General features: G+C 47.6%; 1 protein-coding gene across 2 annotated transcripts in view; it reads right to left on the reverse strand.

The window, feature by feature from the left end:
- LOC137355924 (serine/threonine-protein kinase MARK2-like) overlaps positions 1-27,169 on the reverse strand; it is a 193,880-nt gene that overhangs the window by 160,367 nt on the left and 6,344 nt on the right. The window lies entirely within an intron of this gene.

Raw genomic sequence — 27,169 nt, forward strand, 5'->3', positions numbered from 1 at the left:
CTCACACCTCCAGGGACCCGGGTACTGCCTGTGTGGAGTTTGCAAGTTCTCCCTGTGACCGTGTGGGTTTTCTCCGGGTGCGCCAGTTTCCTCCCACAGCCAAAGACTGGCAGGTTGATAGGTAAATTGGCCATTGTAAATTGCCACTAGTGTAGGTAGGTGGTAGGGATTATGGGATTACTGTAGGGTTAGTATAAATGGGTGGTTGATGGTCGGCACAGACTCGGTGGGCCGAAGGGCCTGTTTCAGTGCTGTATCTCTAAATAAAATAATAAAAAATATATCCAGTCCCTTTTGAACCCTAAAAATCATATCACCTCTTAACCTTCGCGTTTCCAGTGACAAGATGCCCAATTCACATAACTACTCCTCATAATCCAATCCCTCCTTCCCCTCAATCATTCTGATTGCTCACAAAGAGCTTCTTTGAGGCTCTTATGCAGAGATCAATGCCCAGGACACCAGGCATAGTCAGAACAGCCAGAGGCAGAGATTTCTTTTCCAATAATATACTTTATACATAAAAACTTGCAAAAAATACATATCAAAACAGTTCAATTTGACATTTCATAAAGTATAATAGAAATCAGATTCCTCTGATACATAACATGAGTTTCCTCACAAATCTTGCCATTCCATTTTACATGCAATGTACATTTGCATTACACAGCAAAAACATTTTTGGTGCATACAGCTCGAGGGGTTTTACACAGGTTCCAGCCCCTCGGTATACTATGGTGGGAGGACCTTACACAGTGGCCTTTCCCGAGGTGGAGATATCCCAAGTGTGTATGACAAAGAGCCAAAGCATCCAAAAGGAATGTGCCCTGACTCCTGCTTTGCGTCGTCTTCCCATTATCACTTTATGGTGTTCCCTCTCCCCCTCCGCTCAAGATGCCAATTCTCACTGGGATCAAGCTTGAGTGCCAGAAGTATGGCTTTCCCCAATATACATCTAACCTCCAGAAACGCAAGGCTTGGATAAATTTCACATAGTTGTAAAAAGAAAGCAGAGAAACATGGTGGTGAGGGATCTTCAGCAATTACTGGCATGCTCATGTGTGTCTGGCATGTTACTGCCTGCACAGCCCCCCTGTTCACTTTTTCTCCCTGCTCCTCCATGAGAAGCAAAAGCAGTTCCTGATGAAAATGTCTAAAGGGTAGATATGATGTGCTCTTGCTACCCGTGCTCTTTTCCTTTCCTGTTTGCGAAACTGTTCAGCAGCATGAAACTCAAACACAGGTCAGAGACCAACAGGGATTCAAGCCCCACTGCAGGAGACCAGCATATAATCGGGGCCAACGCTGACACTGTGGCAAGTGCTGCACTGTCTCCAACATTAAGCAGAGGTGCCACCGGCCTGTTCCAGCAGTTCAGGTGGATTATCTACACAGGATTATTAGAGAAGGGAGTTCTCCCAGTGTCCGAACCAACATTTCAGCCTCAACCTCCACCAAATTGAACACAGTAACTACTTACCTCATATATTGTTTGCAGAATCTTGCTGTGTATTCTGAAGTAATTCATGGTGTGACCAGCTTAGAGACATTTGCCACACAGAACTACACTGTGTGAATGTGAGTCTCTCTTTCAAAGCATGCGTCACACTCCAGTTACTGCACGCCTACACACATCTTGTGAAATATTTCAAAATTCGGGGCGAGATGATGGCCAGTATCATCTACATCTGCTGTTGTAACCAACAACAACAACTTATATTTATACATGACCTTTAACTTGCTTTACAGGAGCATTATAAAACAAAGTACGACACTGAGTCACAAAAGGAGATATTAGGTCAGATCACCAAAAGCTTGGTCAAAGAGGTAGATTTTAAGGAGTGTCTTAAAGGAGGAAAGTGAGGTGGAGAGGTGTAGGTTGGGTATTCCAGAACTCGGGGCCAAAGCAACTGAAGTCGGGATCACCAAAGGTGGAGCAATTAAAATCAGCGTTGCTCAAGAGACCAGAATTAGAGGAGCACAGATATCTCAGAGGGTTGTGAGGCTGGAGGAGGTTACAGAGATAGGGAGGGGTGAGGCCATGGAGGGATTTGAAAACAAGAAAGAGAATTTTTAAATCAAGACATTGCTTGAACTGGGAGCCAACAAAGGTCAGCAAGCGCGGGGCGATAGGGGAACAGGACTTGATAAGAGTTAAGACACAGGCAGCTGGGCTTTGGATGACCTCAAGTATGTGGAGGGTACAATGTGGGAGATCAGTCAGCAGTACACTGGAATAGGCAAGTCCAGAGGTAACAAAGACATGAATGAGGGTTTCAGCAGCAGGTGAGCAGAGATGGAATCATAGAACAGTTACAGCACAGGAGGAGGTCATTCAGTCCATCATGTCAGTGCTGGCTCTCTGAAGGAGCATTCACCCACTGCCAGTCCCTGTCTTCTCCCCGCAGCTCTGCACATTCTTCCTTTCCAGATAATAATCCAATTCCCTCTTGAATGCCTCGATTGAGCCCCCCTCACCCCCGTTTACTTTTCTTCCCTGCTCCTCTTCAGAACTGCTCCATGAGAAGCAACAGAAACAGTTCCTGATGAAACTGCCAAAAGGGAACTCTCCACACTCGGCGGCGCATTCCAGATCCTAAACACGTGCTGCGTGAAAAAGTTTTTCTTCATGTCACCAATGTTTCTTTTGCCCATTACCGTAAATCTGTGCCCCCTCAATCCTTCCCCCAATGGGAACAGTTTCTCCCCATCTACTCTGTCCAGACCCCTCATGATTTTGAATACCTCTATCAATACTCCTCTCAATCTTCTCTTCTCCAAGGAAAACAGTCCCAACTTCTCCAATCTATGTAACTGAAGTTCCTCATCCCTGGAGCCATTCTCGTGAATCTTTCCTGTACCCTCTCTAACAACTTCACATCCTTCTTCAAGTGTGGTACTCAGAACTGAACACAAACTCCATTTGAGGTCTAACCAGTGTTCTATACAAGTTTAACATAACTTCCTTGTTTTTGTACTCTATGCCACTATTGATAAAACCTAGGATGCAGTATGCTTCATTAACTGTGCTCTCAACTTGTCCTGCCAGTTTCAATAACTTATGCACATATACTGCACCCCCTTTAGAATTCTACTCTATTTTTTATTATCTCTCCACATTATTTCTACTAAAATGAATCACTTCACACTTCTCTGCATTAAATTTCATCTGCCACTTACCCGCCCATTCCACCAATCTGTCTACATCCTTTTGAAGTTCGACATAATCCTTCGCAGTTCACAATGCTTCCAAGTTTTGCACTGTCCACAAATTTTGAAATTGTGCCCTGTACATCAAGGTCTAGATCCTTAATATATATCAGGCAGAGCAAGGGTCGTAACACTGAACCATAGGGAACTCCATGATAAACTTTTCTCCAGTCAGAGAAACAACCGTTAACCACCACTACTGCTTCCTGTCACTCAGCCAATTCCGTATTCATGTTGTCATTGCCCCTTTTATTCCATGGGTTGTTATGATGCACTTTATCAATGTGGCATTTATCAAATGCCTTTGGGAAGTCCATATGGCATTACCTTCCTCAACCCCCTCGGTTATAATCAAAAAACTCAAGCAAGTTAGTTCAACACAATTTTCCCTTAAATCCATGCTGGCTTTCCTGAATTAACCCACAATTTATCCAAGTGTCCTGAATTACCATTTCCAGAAGTTTCCCCACCACCGAGGTTAAACTGACTGCTCTGTGGTTAATCAAAACAAGAAATGCTGGAAATACTCAGCAGGTCTGGCAGCATCTGTGGACAGAGAAGCAGAGTTAACATTTCAGGTCAGTGACTCTTCTCCAGAACTGTGGTCTGTGGTTGCTGGGCTTATCTTTACACCCTTTTTTGAAAATGGGTGTTACATTTGCAATTCTTCAATCCTCTGTCACCACCCGAGTCCAAGGAAGATTGGAAAATTATGGTCACTGCCTCAGCAATTTCCAATCTCACTTCTCTCAGTAACCTTGGATGCATCTCATCTGCTCCAGGGGTGAACTCAGACAATGTTACAGAGGTAGAAACAGGCAGTCTTGATGATGGCACAAATATGAGGTCAGAAGCTCATCTCGGGGTCAACTGTGACACCAAGGTTGCAAACAGACTGGCTTAATCTTAGAATGTCGCCAGGGAGAGGGATAGAGTCAGTAACTAGGTAATAGATTTTGGAGCGGGTACCGAAAACAATAGCTTCAGTCTTCCCAATATTTATTTGGAGGACGTTTCTGCTCATCCAGGACTGGATGCCAGAGAGGCATAGAGTTATACAGCACAGAAACAGGCCCTTCGGCCCATCGTGTCCATGCCGGCCATCAAGCACCTATCTATTCTAATCCCATTTTCCAGCACTTGGCCTGTAGCCTTGTATACTATAGCGTTTCAAGTGCTCGTCTAAATACTTCATAAATGTTGTGAGGGTTCCTGCCTCTACCACCCCTTCAGGCAGTGCGTTCCAGATTCCAACCACCCTCTGGGTGAAAAAATGTTTCCTCAACTCTCCTCTAAACCTCCTGCCCCTTACCTTAAATCTATGCCCCCTGGTTATTGACACCTCCGCGAAGGGAAAAAGTTTCTTCCTATCTAACCTATCTATTCTCCTCAATTTTGTATACCTCAATCAGGTCCCCCCTCGGCCTTCTCTGCTCCAAGGAAAACAACCCTAGCCTATACAGTCTGTCTTCATAGCTGAAATGCTCCAGCCCAGGCAACATCCTGGTGAATCTCCTCTGCACCCTCTCCAGTGCAATCACATCTTTCCCATAGTGTGTTGACCAGGACTGTACACAGTACTCCAGCTGTGGCCTAACTAGCGTTTTATACAGCTCCATCATAACCTTCCTGCTCTTATATTCTACGCCTTGGCTTTTTTAAAATTCATTCTTGGGATGCGGGTGTCGCTGACCAGGCCAGCATTTATTGCCCATCACTAATTGCCCTTGAAAAGGTGGTGGTGAGCTGCCTTCTTGAACCGCTGCAGTCCATGTAGAGTAGGTACACCCACAGTGCTGTTAGGAAGGGAGTTCCAGGATTTTGACCCAGCAACAGTGAAGGAACGGCGATATAGTTCCAAATCAGGATGGTCTGTGACGTGGAGGGGAACTTGCAGGTGGTGGTGTTCCCAAGCATTTTCTACCCTTCTCCTTCTAGTTGGTAGAGGTCACGGGTTTGGAAGGTGCTGTCTAAGGAGCCTTGGTGTGTGGCTGCAGTACATCTTGTGGGAGGTCAATCATTTGAGCTCCAGGACATCACTGCAGGTGTTCCTCAAGGTAGTGTCCTAGGCCTAACCATCTTCAGCTGCTTCATCAATGACCTTCCTTCAATCATTAGGTCAGAAGTGGGGATGTTCGCTGATGATTGAACAAAGAACAAAGAAAATTACAGCACAGGAACAGGCCCTTCGGCCCTCCAAGCCTGCGCCGATCCAGATCCTCTATCTACCCTCCGTGTAGAAATGCAGCAAGACCTGGACAATATCCAGGCTTGGGCTGCTCTTGTAACCACAGTATTTATATGGCTACTCCAGTTCAGTTACTGGTCAATGGTAGGTCCGAGGATGTTGATAGTGGGGGATTCAGCGATGGTAATGCCGTTGAATGTCAAGGGGAGATGGTTAGATTCTCTCTTGTTGGAGATGGTCATTGCCTGGCACTTGTGTGGCGCGAATGTTACTTGCCACTTATCAGCCCAAGCCTGGATATTGTCCAGGTCTTGCTGCATTTCTACACAGACTGCTTCAGTATCTGAGGAGTCACGAATGGTGCTGAACATTGTGCAATCATCAGGGAACATCCCCACTTCTGACCTAATGATTGAAGGACGGTCATTGATGAAGCAGCTGAAGATGGTTGGGCCGAGGACACTACCCTGAGGTACTCCTGCAGTGATGTCCTGGAACTCAGATGATTGACCTCCAACAACCACAACCATCTTCCTTTGCGCTAGGTATGACTCCAGCCAGCAGAGGGTTTTCCCCCTGATTCCCATTGACCTCAGTTTTGCTAGGGCTCCTTGATGCCATATTTGGTCAAACGCTGCCTTGATGTCAAGGGCAGTCACTCTCACCTCTTGAGTTCAGCTCTTTTGTCCATGTTTGAACCAAGGCTGTAATGAGGTTAGGAGCTGAGTGGCCTGACGGAACCCAAACTGAGCGTCACTGAGCAGGTGATTGCTTAGATCTGATCCATTAGTTATGGGATCACTTTGACAACTCATTTTGAGGTATGCCTGGTGCTGCTCCTGGCATGCCCTCCTGCACTCTTCATTGAACCAGGGTTGGTCTCCTGGCTTGGTGGTAATGGTAGAGTGGGGGATATGCTGGGCCATGAGGTTACAGATTGCGGTTGAGTACAATTCTGCTGCTGCTGATGGCCCACAGCACCTCATGGATGCCCAGTTTTGCATTGCTAGATCTGTTCAAAATCTATCTCACTTAGCACAGTGGTAGTGCCACACAACACGAAGGAAGGTATCCTCAATGTGAAGGCAGGACTTCATCTCCACAAGGACGGTGCGGTGGTCACTCCGACCAATACGGTCATGGACAGTTACATCTGCGGCAGGCAGATGGGTGAGGACGAGGTCAAGTATGTTTTCCCCTCTTGTTAGTTCTCTCACCACCTGCCGCAGACCCAGTCTAGCAGATATGTCCTTTAGGAATCAGCCAGCTCGGTCAGCAGTGGTGTTACCGAGCCACTCTTGGTGATGGACATTGAAGTCCCCCACCCAGAGTACATTCTGTGCCCTTGCCACCCTCAGTGCTTCCTCCAAGTGCTGTTTAACATGGAGGAGTACTGACTCATCAGCTGAGGGAGGGCGGTAGGTGGTAATCAGCTGGTGGTTTCCTCGTCCATGTTTGACCTGATGCCATGAGACTTCATGGGGTCCAGAGTCAATATTGAGGCCTCCCAGGGCAACTCCCTCCCTACTATATATCACTGTGCCGCCATCTCTGCTGGGTATGGTGGGACAGGACATACCCAGGGTTGGTGATGGCACTGTCAGGTATGATTCCGTGAGTATGACCATGTCAGGCTGTTGCTTGACTAGTCTGTGGGACAGCTCTCTCAGCTTTGGCACAAGCCCCCAGATGTTAGTAAGGAGGACTTTGCAGGGTCGACAGGGCTGGGTTTGCCGTTGTCGTTTCCAGTGCCTAGGTCAATGCTGGGTGGTCCGTCCGGTTTCATTCCTTTTTATTGACTTTGTCACGGTTAGATACAACTGAGTGGCTTGCTAGGCCATTTCAGAGGGCAGTTAAGAGTCAACCACATTGCTGTGGGTCTGGAATCACATGTAGGCCAGACCAGGTAAGGAGAGCAGACTTCCTTCCCTAAGGGACATTAGTGAACCAGATGGGTTTTTACAACAATCGACAATGGTTTCATGGCCATCATTAGACTAGCTTTTCAATTCCAGATTTATTAATTGAATTCAAATTCCACCTTCTGCTGCTGCCTTTAGTGATCTATGGACAAGTACACCAATGTCCCTCTGTACTTCCTAGGGTCGTACCATCCATTGTATATTCCCTTGCCTTGTTAGTCCTCCCAAAATGCATCCCCTCACACTTCTCAGGATTAAATTCCATTTGCCACTGCTCAGCCCATCGATATCGTCCTGTAATCTAAGGCTTTCCTCTCACAATTTACGACACCACCAATTTTCGTGTCATCTGCGAACTTATCTGTCGGATAAGCAGTCTGATAATTTAGCAACAATGGAGGAGTGGAGAGAGGCAATGGTGATGAGGTCGAGCTGGGTGTCATCGGCATACATGTGAAAACTAACACTGGGGTTTGGGATGACGTCGCTGAGGGGAAGCATGTAGATGAGAAATTGGAGAGGGGCCAAGGATAGATCCTTGGGAGACACCAGAAGGAATGGTGTGCAAGCAGGAAGAGAAGCCATTGAAAGTGATTCCCTGGATATGATTAGATAGATAAGAATGGAACCAGGTGAGAGCAGTCCCACCCAACTGGACGACATGGAGAGGCATTGGAGGAGGATGATGTGGTAAACAGTGTCAAAGGATGCAGGCAGATCGAGAAGAGAGAGGAGGGATAGTTTACCTGTGGCACAGTCATCTGGGATGTCATAATGACTTGGATAAGAGCAGTTTCAGCAGGGATGGAAACCTGATTGGAGAGATTCAAACATGGAGTTCCAGGAAAGATGGGAATGGATTTGGGAGGCGACAACACGTTTGAGGACTTTGGAGAGGAAAGGGAGGTTGGAAATGAGATGGCAATTTGGGATCAAGGGTTTTTTTTTGAGAAGGGGGTGGTGACAGCACATTTAAAGGAGAGAGGGACGAAACCTGAAGAGAGAACCATTATCAAGATCAGTTAACTCGGGGACCAGGAGGAGAAGGTGGGTGGTCATCACTTTAGTGTCATAGAGTCCCACTTCAATGGGAATAGGATCTAAAAAGGTGTGGTTAATGGACAAGCTGAGCTCAGAAAGGGCATGAGGGGAGACAGGAAAGAAATTAGAGAAAGATATGAGCTCAGGACTAGGGCAGAGAGGAACATTATAGGAAGCTTGGCCAGGTGAGCTAGTGGAAGGGAGGGATGCGGCAGAGGAGCTGACCGGATGGTCTCAATCTTAGTGACAAAGAAGTCCATAAGCTCCTTGCACTTATTGTTGGAGGTGAGGGTGGAGGAGACAGGGAGAGGGGTTTAAGACGATATTTTGCAGCAGAGAAAAGAAGCCGGGGGTTATCTCTGCATTCCAGAATGATCCTGGAATAATGAGCAGTTTTAGCAGACAAAAGCAGGACCCGATAGTGTTTTATGTGGTCCAGCCAGATCCGGCCGTGGATGGTTAAACCAGTTGTCCACCATATCCTTTCAAGTCTGCATCCCTGGGACGTTAAGGGAGTGGAGATGAGGACCATACCAGAGGGAAAGGCCAGGGTGAGAGAGAGTAATGGTTTTACTCAATAGATGCACGCTAATGGGAGGGATGCAGGTATCAGACTGTCATAACAGAAGCACGGGATCCCCTGCATGCATACCATCAGAGGTACATTGCTGTTCAGGATGAGAGGATTGAGTCGAGTGCTTATTTCGAGTGACCAGTCTGCCAGTATCATGACGTCACTCTTCATAAACAGCTGGTTCCCTTCCATCCCTGAGAGAAGTGCCTGACTTGACAGGGGCTGGGACCGATATAAAAATTACAGCTTGACTCTTTCTTGAGCACCTGGCTAAGGGAGACAAAGCTCTATTTATTGCACATCTTTAAATGGAATAAGGAGCTGTTGGGCCTTTGCAACTTCAGAGGGCATTGACAGTTGACTAGCTGGTATGGGACTGGAGTCACTTATTGGCCTGACCAGGTAAAGGGACATATGTGTTTTTTTTTTATATAAAACAGTTCAGCAGCTTCCAATATCATTTTATTCCCCAGTGCCAGCCCAGAAGAACTGCAGCAGCAGAAAAGTCTACTCTTACAAAAGCAAAAGACTGCAGATGCTGGAAAACTGAAGGAAAAACAGAAAATGCTGGAAACACTCAGCAGGTCTGGCAGGAAAGGTGGGGGGAGGTGTCGGAGGGGCCGGTGGCAGGGAAGGGAATTCAACCAATGGCTGAAAGAACAGTAAAAAGCAAGTCATTTTTAAAGTCACCAGTTTATCATCACTACATAGCAGCACTAAGCTACCAGGGGCAGCTCAATCCCATTCTCCCACCAAGAGAATTGAACAAACCAAAATGCATTTAGTGCTTTGAGTTTATTAGCCAAGCAGCAGACTCATTTACTTACTCCTTTCCTGGAAACACATACACAATCTTGTGCAACAATATAAATCAGGAAGTGGTGCATTATATTCAGTCAGGGCCTGATGGGATACATTTCGACACTGCTCCTGCTCGTTTCCCTCCACTCAATACCTAAGAAAGAGGGCAGGCATGGGCTGACATTACCCATGGCACTATTATTAGCCCATTGGTTAACACGTGTACGACAAGTCCCAAGTGCTATTTTAGCAAAAGGTGACCAATAAATGCTGTCCTCATCAGCAGCACTCACATCCCATGAACAAATTAACAACCGGCTTGAGGACTTCTCTAAAGTGATGTACAGGAAGTTCAAACAAAAGTGTTAAACAAACAAAAACCACATTTATATAACATCTTTCACATCTCCAAGTGCTTTACAGGCAATTAAGTACTTTTGAAGTGTAGTTACTGTGGGAAACACAGCAGCCAATTTCAACAGCAATGCGTTATTGACCAGATAATCTGTTTTAGTGATGTTGGTTGGCCCCAGGAAGAACTTAACCTGCTGTCCTTCCAATAGCAGCTGTAGGATCATCAGAGGGCTGACATCCGAAAGACAGCATGGACTCGATGGGTCGAATGGTCTCCTTCTGGGCCATAAATGACTACGGCCTCTGCCGGTGCAGCACTCCCTCAGTAATGCACTGGTGTGTCAGCCTAGATTTTTGTGCTCAAGTCCTGGAGTGGGACTTAAATCCAGAACCTTCTGATTCAGAAGCAAGTGTGCTTCCAACTGAGCCACGCCTGACATATTAACAACCTAAAAACATGAGAGAGATTGCAGCTTCCCATGTGAGGAATCATAGACGTGAACCATATAGTAATGGTGAATAGGACAGCTAGTTACTGCTGCACTGCACACTCTCACTCACTCCTAATGTCATTCAATATTGTTTTATAAATAATTTGCCCTCTTCCCTCTTAAAGGCACAGACTCACTCTGCAGTACAATGTTGCTGATGGCAGCTGAAATTCAGCTGCCTCAACTAAATGGTCATTTTAAGAGGGGTGGGTCTTGCCCAAGTCGCATGTTGATCACATGCAACACCGGTACCTCCCAGTAAGAGTGTGAGCCCTGCTGTATTACTCTTCTCCCTCCACACCACAATCCCATAGGTGCCGAGATCACCCTTAGTGATATGGCTGCTGCCTCGAGTGAGCTCAGTTAACACAGCACAAACCGCAGATCAAATCTCCACCCTACTAGGTGCGTGTATTGCTCAGGAGCTAGCCAGTCAACACACAGACAGCTGATGAAAACCACAGGCATCGAAGGAGAGACTGGGTTTTACTGTGCAATCATAAGGTCTAGGTCACTGACCCTTGAACTCTGAACCAACAAAACAAAACATTGAGAGATTAGGATAAAGGAATTTTACTTAAGTAAAAAAAAACAGGGACAATAGTAAAAACAATGAGCAAGAGGCAAGAAGTGGAAATCAGTAACAGACATCGGATTGAATCCCAGTTTACCCTGAGCTCGTTGATCTCAGGAAGCATGGCAGCTAGAAAGGGGCTTCACATCCCTATGAGAGGGCAGTATAAACCAGCCATGGTTCTTCACTGGCTCTTGCTGGGCAGGGTCAGCATCAAGCTCAACCGTGCTGCCACTACATTCACCACCTGAGGCACTCACATGCAGAATGGCCAGCCACTTGGAAATGGATGTTAAGTACCACTATACCCCACCTTCAGGAGTAAAAATAACCAGGACCCAAAGAGACCAACGTCACTGCTGGCCAGTCCCTGACAGATCCAAAATAAAATCTTTGCATTTGTTGATTTTAACAACTAACACTGACAATGTTACGTTCTTAATTACAAGCATATTAGACAGTATCTCACAACAAACAGTGAGCTCCTACCCCAGTCATATTGTACAGCAGGGCAATGTACCCACAGGGCTCCGGTGTAACAGGGCAATACGATGGTGCAGGAACCCCACCCACAGGGTGTAACGGGGCAATACAATGGTGCAGGAACCCCACCCACAGGGCTCCAGTGTAACAGGGCAATATGATGGTGCAGGAACCCCACCCACAGGGCTCCAGTGTAACAGGGCAATATGATGGTGCAGGAACCCCACCCACAGGGCTCCGGTGTAACAGGGCAATATGATGGTGCAGGAACCCCACCCACAGGGCTCCGGTGTAACAGGGCAATATGATGGTGCAGGAACCCCACCCACAGGGCTCCGGTGTAACAGGGCAATATGATGGTGCAGGAACCCCACCCACAGGGCTCCGGTGTAACAGGGTAATACAATGGTGAAGGAACCCCACCCACAGGGCACTGGTGTAACAGGGCAATACAATGGTGAAGGAACTCCACCCACAGGGCACCGGTGTAACAGGGCAATATGATGGTGCAGGAACCCCACCCACAGGGCTCCGGTGTAACAGGGTAATACAATGGTGAAGGAACCCCGACCACACGGCTCCGGTGTAACAGGGCAATACAATGGTGAAGGAACCCCACCCACAGGGCTCCGCTGTAACAGGGTAATACAATGGTGCAGGAACCCCACCCACAGGGCTCCAGTCTAACAGGGCAATACAATGGTGCAGGAACCCCGACCACACGGCTCCGGTGTAACAGGGCAATACGATGGTGAAGGAACCCCACCCACAGGGCACCGGTGTAACAGGGCAATACGATGGTACAGGAACCCCGCCCACAGGGCTCCAGTGTAACAGGGCAATATGATGGTGCAGGAACCCCACCCACAGGGCTCCGCTGTAACAGGGTAATACAATGGTGCAGGAACCCCACCCACAGGGCTCCAGTCTAACAGGGCAATACAATGGTGCAGGAACCCCGACCACACGGCTCCGGTGTAACAGGGCAATACGATGGTGAAGGAACCCCACCCACAGGGCACCGGTGTAACAGGGCAATACGATGGTACAGGAACCCCGCCCACAGGGCTCCAGTGTAACAGGGCAATATGATGGTGCAGGAACCCCACCCACAGGGCTCCGCTGTAACAGGGTAATACAATGGTGCAGGAATGCACTTAGGGCTTCTAGTCCAGTCACACTCCCTGCACCACGGCACATACAATGTTGTGGCCTCAAACTAGTATTAGTTTGCAAACTTGCAGTTACCCTCTAACAGGATACACAACTACTGCGGTTACATTATTGGACTATTAATCCAGAGACCTAGATGTAATAATCTAGGGAAGGAGAGTTCAAATCCCACTTGGACAGACTGAGAATTCTGTTTTTAAAAAATCTGTACAGGCTTTCACTATATCTTCCAAAATTCCACAGATTCTGGAAGGGTCCCAGTGGATTGGAAAATAGCAAATTTAACACCTTTATTCAAGAAAAGGAGGAGACAGAAAGCATGAAACTATAGGCCAGTTACCTAACATCTGTCATAGGGAAATTGCTCGAATCCATTATTAAAGCAGTTATAGCAGGATACTTACAAAACCATAATGGGATCAGAGTCAACAGGGTTTTGTGAAAGGGAAATCGTTTTTAACTCATTTATTAGAGTTCTTCGAGGAACTAACAAGCATGGTGGATAAAGGGGAACCTGCAGATGTAGTGTAATTGGATTCCCAAAAGACATTTGATAAGGTGCCATATCAAAGGTTACTGCATAAGATAAGAGCACATGGTGTAGGGGGTAACATATTAGCATGGATAAAGGATTGGTTAGCTAACACGAAGCAGAAAGTAGGAATAAACGTGTCTATATCAGGTTGGCAAGCTGTAACTAGTGGAGTGTCACAGGGATCAGTGCTGAGTCCTCAACTATTTACAATATATATATATATATATATATATATATAAATGACTTGGATGAAGGGACCAAATGTATGGTAACTAAACACCAAGATAGGAAGTAAAAATAAAAACAAAATACTGCGGATGCTGGAAATCTGAAATAAAAACAAGAAATGCTGGAACCACTCAGCAGGTCTGGCAGCATCTGTGGAAGAGTCTACAAAAGGATATAGATAGGTTAGGTAGTGGGCAGAAAATTGGCAGATGGAGTATAATGTGGGAAAATGTGAACTTGTCCACTTTGGCAGAAAGAATAGAAAAACAGTATATTATTTAAATGGAGAGAGATTGCAGAACTCGGTGGTACAGAGGGATCTGGGTGTCCTGGTACATGAATCACAAAAGGTTAGTATGTAGGTACAGCAAGTGATTAGGAAGGCAAATGAAATGTTGGGGTTTATTGCAAGGGGAATTAAATTTAAAAATAGGGAAGTTTTACTGTAGCTGTACAGGACCTTGGTGAGACTACATCTAGAGTACCGTGTACAGTTTTGGTCTCTATTTGAAAAAGGATATAACTGCATTAGAAGCAGTTCAGAGAAGGTTCATTCAACTAATTCCGGGGATGAAGGGCTTATCTTATGAAGAAAGGTTGAACAGGTTGAGTCTATACCTGTTGGAGTTTAGAAGAATGCGAGGTGATCTTATTGAAACATATAAGATCCTGAAGAGACTTGATAGAGTGGATACCGGGGAGGATGTTTCCCCTTGTGGGAGAGACTAGAACTAAGGGACACAGTTTAAGAATAAGAGATCTCCCTTTTAAGGAAATGAGGAGAAATTGTTTTTCTGTGGAATTCTCTTCCCCAGTAAGCAGTGGAGGCTGGGTCACTAAATTTAATCAAGGCTGAGTTAGATAGATTTTTGACAGACAAGGGTTCTGGGGGGGCAGACAGGAAAGTGGGGTTGAGACTACAACCAGATCAGCCATGATCTTATCGAATAGGGGAGCAGGCTCAAAGGGCCAAATAACCTATTCCTACTCTGAAGTCCTATGTTCCTACGGAATTAAAAATCGGTCATCAGTAAATGGCCATGAAGCGGTCAGGTTGTTGTAAAAACCCAACTGGTTCACTCCTGCCCTTTAGGGAAGGAAACCTGCCGTCCTTACCCAGTCTGGGCCTGTATGTGACTCCTGTCTCACACCAACAGGTTTGACTCTTAACTGTCCTCTGAAGTGGCTTCAAAGTTGCTGCATCAGCAGTTCAAGGAGAAGGCAACTAGAGGATGGGCACTGAATGGCAGCGTTATCAGTGGCCCCTTACATTGTGACTGAATTTTAAAAATATATGTGCAGCATCATTTGAGTTTCTAAAAATCATTTGAGGATGATTAAATGTGATTTGCGGCAAACACCGTGGAGCTCTCAGTGATTAATCCTGAGGCACGGTCACTCTCAGAGTGCTGGGACTCCCCTTCACCAGCTAATGGTCCATTTTTAGCACACAAAAACCTCTCTTTTATAATCACCAATCATTTTCACTTGTGCACACACCACTAGACTCTACACTGAACATGGGAAGGTAATGAGCTATAACATATCACTCTATATTACCATTGCAGCCAGCCGTTCTCACCCAGTTACAGTTTATTCTCCATTGTCGAAACAAGACATTGGATTTCATTAAAATCCTTTCTTTTTATTTTGTTCACTCCTCAAGGTGTTGACTTTGTGATCTGGACACCAGCTGCTTTCCTGTACCATGTCCAAGTGCCCATTAGTTACATGCGAGTATCTTCCAGCTATTATACCTTGCACGGCATTACTGCAAAGCCCAGTCTCTCTCCTCCAAGTCAAACAACCCAGCAAGAGGTCGGAGTCCATTACACAACAATCAGGAGTAACCGATATTAACCCACCCCCACCACCCCACCCCCCCACCCCCCCGCACAATCCCCAGAGATGCTGAGGCCAACTGTAATGCTCCCCACCCCTTCCCATTCTCCCAGATGATTAGCAACACAAGAAGTGTAGTGGGAGAACTGTCATATCGCCATCGGGACCTAACTGTTTTATTAATGTCCTTCAGGGGAGGAAGCTGGTCACCTCTGCCTGGACTGGTTGTCATCTGACTCTGGCTGACACTACACTAGCTGCTCAGTGGCTATTCAAAGGAGATTTTCCATCATCTTGTCAGGAACTAGGAATTTACAGAACAGATACAGGCCCACTCGACCCACAGGGTCCATGCCGGTGTTTCTGCTCCAGGCCTCCTCCCACACTATTTCACATCACCCTATGAGCATAGCCTTCTGTTCCTTTCTCATATACTTAACTAACTTCCCCTTAAACACAACTCTGTAGTGATACGCACATCCCAAGCACAAGTATATAAGAATGGGAGGAGGGTCGTGTGGACTATAAAAACCAGCACAAACTAGTTGGGCCGAATGGCCTGTTTCTGTGTTGTATATTCTGTATAGAAGGTGAGATCAGTTAGATCCAAGAATCGAAGCCTAGAAAGGCCTTTCACACCACGCCATGCAGTAGTTTACATGCACACATCTAGCTCACTCAGAGAAAAGGTGGTACGCTATCGTAAAAATAAAATCAAATTAAATCAGATGACAACAAACTGGGATTACTGGTGAGTGGAAGGTTAAAAAGAATCACAAACACAAGGGGTACTTTACTACATCTATGGACTGCGAAACAATAGAAGGCGAGGATCACAATCTCTAGCAGACATTTGCCCCTCACTGGTGGTGTGAGCCAAGTTATGAAAGATGAAAAAAAAGGTTTCTAAACACAATAATCCATACCCCATTGTGTCATTTTCCGTCCTTGGGCAACCAAACGCAGCTCTGCATCTGTGCAGCACTCAATGAGCAGGAAGTGAACATGGTTCAAAGATTTTAATTAAACTGAAAAAATGTGACAGAAGAAGGAGAAGTGTGCAGAGTTATTGCTGAAAAAGGAGGCAGAAGCTGCCGGCTTTGACTCCAGTTTGGTGATCAGTGAGCTGATCTCAGATTGCAGGGCGACGAGAGGGCACAATGTGGTGCGACAAGTGGGTTTATTGTTGCCACAGTTGGTGACAGGAGAACAGTTAATAAAATCAGGCAGGGTTCCAATTCTTCACCCCTTGCTGCAGATATGCGTGCAAAGCCATTGGGTGAGCACTGTGGGTCTCCCACCACCCATGCTGCTGCTACTATCAGGGATCACATATGAGTGTCCAGCACCCATTGAACTGGAAGGCATCAACCCAACCAAAATGCAGCCTGTTCCCCTGCTTGGTGTGCTTAAGGAACTGTACAGACCAGGAAGATCCCTTACTCAGAGCGCAGTTAGCCAATTAGGACAGTATTAGGACTGTCCACATTTGAACCGGGTTAGAAAACCAGCCAAGACTCCTACTCCTGATCACGATCCAGTGACCTCCCGCAAAGCAGCATGGCTCTGTCCATTCAAACACGCAAAGTGTTTCACACCACAGCCAGCAGAAACCCAGCAGACTCACGTGCAGCAAACCTACAAGACAGATGATGTACATCACCCAGGGCACAGAGGCTGGTGCAGGTACGAGAGCTCCCAACAGTATGGAGGGGGCCTGAGTATGGCAGGAGGACCTCAAAGTGTTGCAGCATAGACAAGACCATTTTTATAAAAACAGGAGGCACAGATGAGCTCGCTGGGAATGGTAACAGATGCCGTGGCACAATCGTAATTTAAGATAGTCACACGAACATCCAAATTAGCATGTGTTTTCCATCACTTCCTCTCTAACTTCCATCTTCCTTCCCTTCGCCTTTGTACATACAATGGATGGCCTTATGCATGCACAGTCCAGAATCATCCACATCCACCTTACCGACTGCCTCTCTCTCTTCCAGCTCAGAAATTAAAACCAATGCACAGGCTGCAGCACATACTTTAAAAAAATCGGAAACTCCTGTGACCTTCCAGCATTGACTGCTCTCGTGGTGGAATTGTACATCAGCCAGCGCCAATCTGCTGGGATTTGCATCTGGAAATTTGACTGCTAAGAAAGAAACTCAAGATTTTCACATCCCAACCGTCTTCTTCCAAGAAAATATTCCTCCTCTTCTCTTAACCCTGGCACCCATTTTGTTAATCTCGTCTGCTTGGTATTCAACTACATAATGGGTAAAGGGCTGCAAACAGCTCAAAGGCAACACCCGACCGCTGGAACACAGACTCTTTCACACACTGGGCGCAGTCCACGTCAAGACCCAAACTATCACCAAGTATCGTTATAGGAAAGTCACAATAACCACCTGCATTTATATAGCACCGTTCACATTAAAACATTCCAAGGCGCCTCGCATAACTTGACACCGAGCCACATAAGGAGATAGATATTAAGACAGATGATCAAAAGCTTGGTCAAAGGGGTAGTTTCAGGGAATGCTTAAAGGGCCGAAGCTGAGAGTTTTAGGGAGGGAATTCCAGAGCTTAGGGCCCAGGCAGCTGAAGGCACAGTCATCAATGATGCAGTGAAGTAAATCGGGGATGTGCAAGAGGCCAGAATTGGAGGAGCACGGGGAGAGGGGGGGATTGTAGGGCTGGAGGAAGTTACAGCAATAGAGACATTTTATTCGAACGCTAATAATGTCAAGCTGCCAATCTTTGATGCTGGTGCAAAACAATCAAATGCTGGGTGCTTCCATGGTGTAGCCTGAAATACAGCATATTGCAATCTGAAAAATAACCTAACAAACAAACTCAGGTCATTGTGAACCTCTGTTTACAAAACAATTAGATTTTGTGACCTTCAAAAGACTTGGTAGAATTTTCTTCTGCATATTTCATGGTGTAATACCTCTACCTTTTGCAAATCAGCATTATCAGTCAATTCACAAGCAAGCTGATGGTAAATCCATATTACAATAGCTTTAAAATATTAAATAGTGTACATCAATATTACTAGATGCCACTCTCTGTTACAGATACAAAACAATGTTAAAATGCCGAGCGCTCCTGGCTGCAATCTGAAAAAGACAGGCTCATTCCCACCTGAAAGTTCCACGACCAAAAACAATTAAACACAGGGACCTAGGGCTGAGTTTACTTATAACAGTTCAAATTTTCTAGTCTCAGGGAACAAGCAAAGCAAAGCTCCATTTTAGTACAATTCTCCCTGTCATTATAAAACAATTCATCATCCAATTCACGAGTAACATATCTGTTAGTTATCAGTACAATAAAGATGGCACATCAAATGGCCATTTCCTGTCCAAACTTCAAGTGTCTCACTTGTTTAAAAAAAGATGGTTCAAAGGAATGAAGACAATTATTTGGAGTGTAATACTAACATTCTAGATAGAAAATATACTAGCAGCAGAATAGCTCTTATTTGACATTACCAAACATAATTTAAAGAAGACAAACAGAGGCAGGGTTCTGACCAGAGACTGATCATTTGGTAGCACCCTTACCTACAGGTCAAGAGGGCTGTGAGTTCAAGTCCCATTATAGACCCCAACACAGTCTCACCTGACATTTCAGTGCAGCACTGAAGAAGTGCTAAAGTGCACCTAGTGAGTGTTCTGGCTGTCATACCTGCCTATATGAAACCTGGCATCATACTGGAAAACTAATCATTCACAATGTACAAACCAACAGAAAATATCAAACTGACAGAGACGACAAAATATTGTAGCTCGCGATTGGCCTTAGCAATCACACTTCAATACCAATATCCCACCCTTGGTTCTGACTTACTGTGAGCAGAGTTACGGGGTAGGAACATAGGAGCAGGTGTAGGCCATTCAGCCCATCGAGCCTGCCGCACCATTCAATATCATGGCTGTTCATCACTTCAATGCCTTTGTCCCCACGCTATCCCAGATTCTACCAGTAATATCAAGTGTCACACTTTACTACTTAACATGACATCCAATTGGTTGAAACAGATAAAAAAAATACATCACCACTGTATGCTTATACCAATTGGCCCAAAATCTGAACCAATGTGAACAAACTGACTGGCTTCAATTCAAAAAAAGCCACCATCATCCAGCTACTGCCCTCCATCTCCAACATCCCCCCAACTCACGGTCACCAATCCTGCAGATTCACAAACACTTCTGTGCTTTAGTGGAGAGGTAGATCCCACAGTGAGGGTTGGGATTAATTACCCCAAGGCACCTCTCACATACCACCCACAGAGAGATGCCTGTAGCCTGCCCCTTTTAGCCAAGGGTCATTAAAGCTAAACTTCACGAGGGCAACAATGAAAACAAGTTAATTACTCGCCAGAAACTATTATTTCAAACATTAATCTGAGGGAACCCAGAAAGCAACAGTATACCCCCTTCTCTGTATGGGTAAGTGAAGAGAAGAGCTTTAATAAGCTGTAAAATGATCAGATGTGGAAAGCATGAGTGAAGATGAGATAAAGATGATGCTGCCAACTTAATTTAGTCACGTGTCTTCCCAGCTCAACACATGCTGCCAGTAGCAGAACAGCCATGATCTAATTCAATGGCGGAACAGGCTTGAGGAGTGCAATGGCCTCCTCCTGTTTTGATGAGTAACTCGTTCCTGTCAGGGGTGTTTTCCAACCCTGTAAGATGATTACTGTCGCCCACCCCTGCAGTGATTCCATGTCAATCACAGACATGACAAAACAGAAAGAATCCATCACTACGTTACCATCCTGCACAGACAGCAGAATGGGTTACTGCCAGAAACTCCACCTGTACACATGATGTGGAGGGGTGCAGGCGGGAGTGTGCGTGAAAAGGCGCAGTACACCTCAGGCTTGTCGCAATGCAAATCAACCCATCTGAATCTCAGATTCACATGAAACCCCCGCAACATGTTAAAGCTCAGTTACAAACAGCATCTTCCACACTATTATGAATAATTCACGTAGATCACCTGCCTCCCTACACAGCCTATACTTACTTACCCTCCCTCTACATTCCCCACCCAGCCAAGCACCCCCCACCACCCCCCCATAATACCTTCTGCGATCCGGCCCCCCCCCCCACCCCCCCAATATGTTCTGCGCCCCAGCCCCCGTTCATTAGGTTCTGCGCCCTGGCCCCCAATTACATTCCCCCGTACATTCGGTGCCCCGGTCCCTCCCCCATTACATCTGCTCCCCAACCACCTCCCAATACGTTCCCAGTCTCGGACGCCCAAGCACACACACACACTATTTACACTGTGCAATGCAATGTGTTTCTGTACTCTTCCACCCTTCCATTGAAGGAGATGGATTTTGGGTACAGGCCCACAGCCATGATCAGTCCTTCAGGACCTCACACAAGTAACAGGACAGCAATGATAAGAACCACCCAATTTCCCCTTCATAACCACTGCTTCCCCCCCATCCGCCTGGGTACCAAGGGCCATCACAGCACCCCTTTCACCACAACCCCCACGCCCCCGGGTACCAAGGGCCATCACAGCACCCCTTTCACCACAACCCCCACGCCCCCGGGTACCAAGGGCCATCACAGCACCCCTTTCACCACAACCCCCACGCCCCCGGGTACCAAGGGCCATCACAGCACCCCTTTCACCACAACCCCCACGCCCCCGGGTACCAAGGGCCATCACAGCACCCCTTTCACCACAACCCCCACGCCCCCGGGTACCAAGGGCCATCACAGCACCCCTTTCACAACCCCCACGCCCCCGGGTACCAAGGGCCATCACAGCACCCCTTTCACCACAACCCCCACGCCCCCGGGTACCAAGGGCCATCACAGCACCCCTTTCACCACAACCCCCACGCCCCCGGCTACCAAGGGCCATCACAGCACCCCTTTCACCACAACCCCCACGCCCCCGGGTACCAAGGGCCATCATAGCACCCCTTTCACCACAACCCCCACGCCCCCGGGTACCAAGGGCCATCACAGCACCCCTTTCACCACAACCCCCATGCCCCCGGGTACCAAGGGCCATCATAGCACCCCTTTCACCACAACCCCCACGCCCCCGGGTACCAAGGGCCATCACAGCACCCCTTTCACCACAACCCCCACGCCCCCGGGTACCAAGGGCCATCACAGCACCCCTTTCACCACAACCCCCACGGCCCCGGGTACCAAGGGCCATCACAGCACCCCTTTCACCACAACCCCCACGCCCCCGGGTACCAAGGGCCACCACAGCACCCCTTTCACCACAACCCCCACGCCCCCGGGTACCAAGGGCCATCACAGCACCCCTTTCACCACAACCCCCACGCCCCCGGGTACCAAGGGCCATCACAGCACCCCTTTCACCACAACCCCCACGCCCCCGGGTACCAAGGGCCATCACAGCACCCCTTTCACCACAACCCCCACGCCCCCGGGTACCAAGGGCCATCACAGCACCCCTTTCACCACAACCCCCACGCCCCCGGGTACCAAGGGCCATCACAGCACCCCTTTCACCACAACCCCGGGTACCAAGGGCCATCACAGCACCCCTTTCACCACAACCCCCACGCCCCCGGGTACCAAGGGCCATCACAGCACCCCTTTCACCACAACCCCCACGCCCCCGGGTACCAAGGGCCATCACAGCACCCCTTTCACCACAACCCCCATGCCCCCGGGTACCAAGGGCCATCATAGCACCCCTTTCACCACAACCCCCACGCCCCCGGGTACCAAGGGCCATCACAGCACCCCTTTCACCACAACCCCCACGCCCCCGGGTACCAAGGGCCATCACAGCACCCCTTTCACCACAACCCCCACGGCCCCGGGTACCAAGGGCCATCACAGCACCCCTTTCACCACAACCCCCACGCCCCCGGGTACCAAGGGCCATCACAGCACCCCTTTCACCACAACCCCCACGCCCCCGGGTACCAAGGGCCATCACAGCACCCCTTTCACCACAACCCCCACGCCCCCGGGTACCAAGGGCCATCACAGCACCCCTTTCACCACAACCCCCACGCCCCCGGGTACCAAGGGCCATCACAGCACCCCTTTCACCACAACCCCCACGCCCCCGGGTACCAAGGGCCATCACAGCACCCCTTTCACCACATCCCCTACCCCAACGCCCCCGGGTACCAAGGGCCATCACAGCACCCCTTTCACCACAACCCCCACGCCCCCGGGTACCAAGGGCCATCATAGCACCCCTTTCACCACATCCCCTACCCCAACCCCCCCCCTGGTTACCAAGGGCCGTCACAGCACCCCTTTCACCACAACCCCCATGCCCCCGGGTACCAAGGGCCATCACAGCACCCCTTTCACCACAACCCCCACGCCCCCGGGTACCAAGGGCCATCATAGCACCCCTTTCACCACATCCCCTACCCCAACCCCCCCCCTGGTTACCAAGGGCCGTCACAGCACCCCTTCCAGCACACTTCCATCCCACCTCTGGAGGTCACAGTTCCAGGAACCAAAGCTGAGACTTTACGGCTCTCCTTGGCTCAGCTAATCACTGGATCAGTTGTCTTCCCTGGTGGTTCAGTGAAACTTGCACTGTAACATCTACGTCAGATTGATAACCTGTTCACCACAACTGGTTCCAGGGCTCGTCAACATTGTGGCCAATCAACTGGTTGATAATCTACCCTGCACGTCTGGTGATGCAAGTACAAATTAATATATCCAAATCACAAGCCTACAAACACCCACCCACAGCAGCTTAACATGATCAGAGAGGGAAAAGGGATTTAATATACCAACAAACACACAGGCACGATGGGCCGAATGGCCTCTTGTGCAGTAAGTTTCTATAAATATAAGCACTACGTTGAATCCAATTTCATTTTGAGCTCTGCCCATGAATGTGAATGGAAAACATAGGCAGATAATAAAGGGCACAAAGGGGAAGACAGACAGAGAGAGATAGAGAGATAAAGAACGAGAGGTAGAGATATAGATATAATATATAGAGAGAGAGGGAGAGAGTTACCACAGCTCCAGCCTTACCTACGCTTGGGGATCAGCAACCTGTAGCAGTTAAATCCACAATTACTCTGGGCTGCAGTACTCCAGCGGATTAACTCATGTTGCCAAGGGGATCTTTGTAGAGACAGCTGGTTAACAGAATGTGGCGTTATGTGATTCAGGTGTTGCGACTGCACTGGCTCGCTGCAACGATGCTAATTGCTATCTGCATAAAGCATGTGTGCGGGCACCAAAAGCTGGAATGGATTCGGGGATAGCTGGAGAAGTCTTTGGCTTTCTTTATATATTCCCACACGAGCTACAATATAGAGTCGTTTCAATTCCATTCGCCAGCTTACAACTCACTTGCAGTACATTTTACATGCAATTAACTGGTGTTGGTTCTAACCAACTCATTTAAAGGTGCGTTACCCCTATGCCAGTTCCATCAACCATGAAACAGAGGTTCTGACACTGTCCTCTGCGCCTGCAGACAGCAGCGATGACCCGACAACACACAGAGCCAATAAGGCAAAGAGCCAGCCTGCACATACTCAGGCAGCGTTTGATCAGAGACTGGTGGCAGACCTAGATTAAGGAGGTTGCTCATCGCAAATCTCTCCCTTGACCTGTCCCACACTGAGCTGGTTAGGGTGGGTGTGAGAAACAGCTCCGTGATACAAGACAGTCATTAATAAATTCAACAGGGAATTCAGGAAAAACTTCTTCAGCCAGAGACTGGTGTGAACATGAAACTCTACCACAAGGAGTGATTGAGGCAAATATCATAGGTACATTTTAAGGGGAGAAGGAAATGCTGATGGGGTTAGGTGAAGGGGGGCAAGAGGAGGCTCATGTGGAGCCAAATGGCCTGTTTCTGTGCTAACTTTCTATGTAATTTAGTGCAAATGATAGCTCAGGACAGAGAGACTTTAGACTGGGGTATGCTGCGACTATCCTAACAGATTAGCATTGACAAGGGAGGTGGGAGAGGAGGAGAGGCCACACCACATGCTGAATAGAGAATTAGCATCGACAAACACACAGCCCCTTGCTCAGTGGGGAAATGTACTGACAAGCATGGCACAGTGTCATAAACTGCACAAACAAACTGGGCTATGCTGAGTAAACTGAATCCAGCAAATGCAGTGTTGGGTTTTACAATCAGTCTCAGTGTTTCTGTGTCCTGAAGGAGGAAAGTCAGATAGAGTTCCTGCTCCACAACTGAACTAACTTCCTGGGAAGCATGGCAGAAATGGAAGTATTATCCATTAAACAGTTACTACTGGATCTGTTTGCACTGCTCTTGCAGATGGTGCATTCCAGATTACAACAAATCTAATTTATCCCAACACCCACCCACCCCCACCTGTTTTTATGCCACTTATGTTAAATCAGTGCTGTCTGCTTACCAACCTGCCTGGCAGCGGAAACAAATGACCAGATAACGTGTTTGTTAATGACGGTAGTTAAGGGGTAAATGTTGGTCCCAGGATATGTGGAAAAAGAGCAGGGGCGTTCTACCCAAGAGTGCTATTGGATCTTTTACATCCACCTGAGGGGACAGACAGGGCCTCAGCTTAACAACTCACCCGAAAGCCGGCACTTCTGATAGGCAGGCACTGGGAGTGTCAGCTGGATTATGTATTCAAATATTTGGAGTGGGGCTTGAACTCACAACCTTCTGACTCAAGAGGTGAGTGAGAAAGTGAGAGAGTGAGAGAGTGAGAGAGTGAGAGAGTGAGAGAGTGAGAGAGTGAGAGAGTGAGAGAGTGAGAGAGTGAGAGAGTGAGAGAGTGAGAGAGTGAGAGAGTGAGAGAGTGAGAGAGTGAGAGAGTGAGAGAGTGAGAGAGTGAGAGAGTGAGAGAGTGAGAGAAAAAAATGGGGAACTGTTTCTTGAGTCAGTTTCTGTACACAGGCATTAGAAGCATCGATCCAATCATATGAATCTGCCCTTATAATCCACAGATTGCATTTTACAGACCAGCAGGAATTCAGGCATGGAGCTGGGCATACTGCACATTGATTTCCTACCCACTAACAAAGAGATCTCAGATGCTTTCCTGGTGTTGCCAAGCTCTGCAATGGGACCAGCACTCCCCACAAATGACTCCCACAGACCCTCTCCTTATTGAGGTGGTTCCAAATCTGGAGTCTGCGAGCTGGGTTCTTTGCAGCAGAGAAAGGCTGAAGATCAGAGATGCCATGGAAACAGAGTCACCAATAAAATAAGAGGAGACATCTGGTCTTTGTGAGGACTGAATGGGAGGCAATGAGCTCTGCCCTACAATTACACGGCAGGATTTGGACCTCAACAACGCCTGGCAATTGCAAGACATGCATTTTTTTTTAATATAAAGAACGCCAATAGGATGAGGCTTCTCACTAAGATTCAAAAATTCTAAGTTTTCCACAGCCAACCCGATGAGTGGCCAGGGCCTTGGGCAAACACTGGTCTCTCTCAGGGACAAGAGTGCATTTCCAGAGGTGGGAGCAATTCTTTTCACACAACACTCTTAGTTATACAGCACCTTTAACTTAGAAACCCTCCCCAAGGTGCTTCTCAGTACAGAGAAGGAATAAAAGGGCAGATAGCAAGACATTCAGAATGGGGACTGCTTCAGGGACTTTGGTAAAGGTGGAGAGAGGAGATGATAGAGAGAGGGAATGAGAGGGGGAAAATGAAGAACACGTGAGAGAATGAGGGAGTGGGAATGATAAAAAGGAGAGTGAGGAAAAAAGGTGAGAGTCACTTGAAAGTATTACAGGGAAGAGGTGATGGCAGTGTCCAAGGTTCTATATGGTGTAGCAGACTGCAGGATCCTTCCCCAGCCTGGCAGAGAGTGACCTTCCTAAGCTGCCCCTTCATACACCCCTGACATGGGTACAAGAGTCAGCCACAGATAGACCATGGACCAGCAGAAGCAGCACAGCAGGAGATAGCACAATGAAGGAAATAGTAATCACATAACTACGACAATGAAGTCTGGGGCTCAGAGCACAAGGGTTCCAAATTCACCTGTCCCACAGCACACTGAAAACGAGTGAAGAGAGCACCTTGCTATGCAGCCTGACCAGGAACAGGAGGAGGCCATTCAGCTCCTGAAGTCTGGTCTGCCATTCAATTCGATCACAGCTGATCAGTATCTAAACACCATCTATCTGCCTTGGGTCTAGAGAGATTCAATAAGCCATTCCTGCAGCATATAAACCCTGCAATGGAATCTACATTGTACACCAATCAGCCTGCTCACTTCAATTTGCATTCCTTCAGCTACCATGGCAAAAAAAAAGTCAAATGACAAGATGGCTGATGGCCAAGGTGAGGTCTCGCCTCAGGTGGAAGGAGGAAGAAACTGGAATAGTCCGTATGTGAGGTTATGATTAAATAGAACTCGTTTAGCAATCTGAAAATGTTACCTAGGCAATTCAGAGCTCACCTCCCCACCTATGGTGGGATCTCTTCAACAGCCTGCCAATCTTCACACTCAGCTGCTCACCTTGTCGCACTTAAGGACTGCAAGTGGACAAATATGGAGAAGAGATCCTCCGCCCTGGAAAACCCAAGGAGAAATCACTCCGAGTGGAACCTCACGGGGCTTGACTGCAAAAGCCCCCGGACTACAGACCACAAACAGAGCAGAGACTGATGAACAACAGGTAGTTTAGGAGCAGAGCCAGGGCAGATTACTGCACTCAATGTTCAGACTATGCAAACCCACTCAGCGAAGCCAAATGCTGCCAGTGCCTCTACATATT

This window comes from Heterodontus francisci, chromosome 44 (assembly GCF_036365525.1).
Source record: "Heterodontus francisci isolate sHetFra1 chromosome 44, sHetFra1.hap1, whole genome shotgun sequence".
NCBI classification, from domain to species: domain Eukaryota; kingdom Metazoa; phylum Chordata; class Chondrichthyes; order Heterodontiformes; family Heterodontidae; genus Heterodontus; species Heterodontus francisci.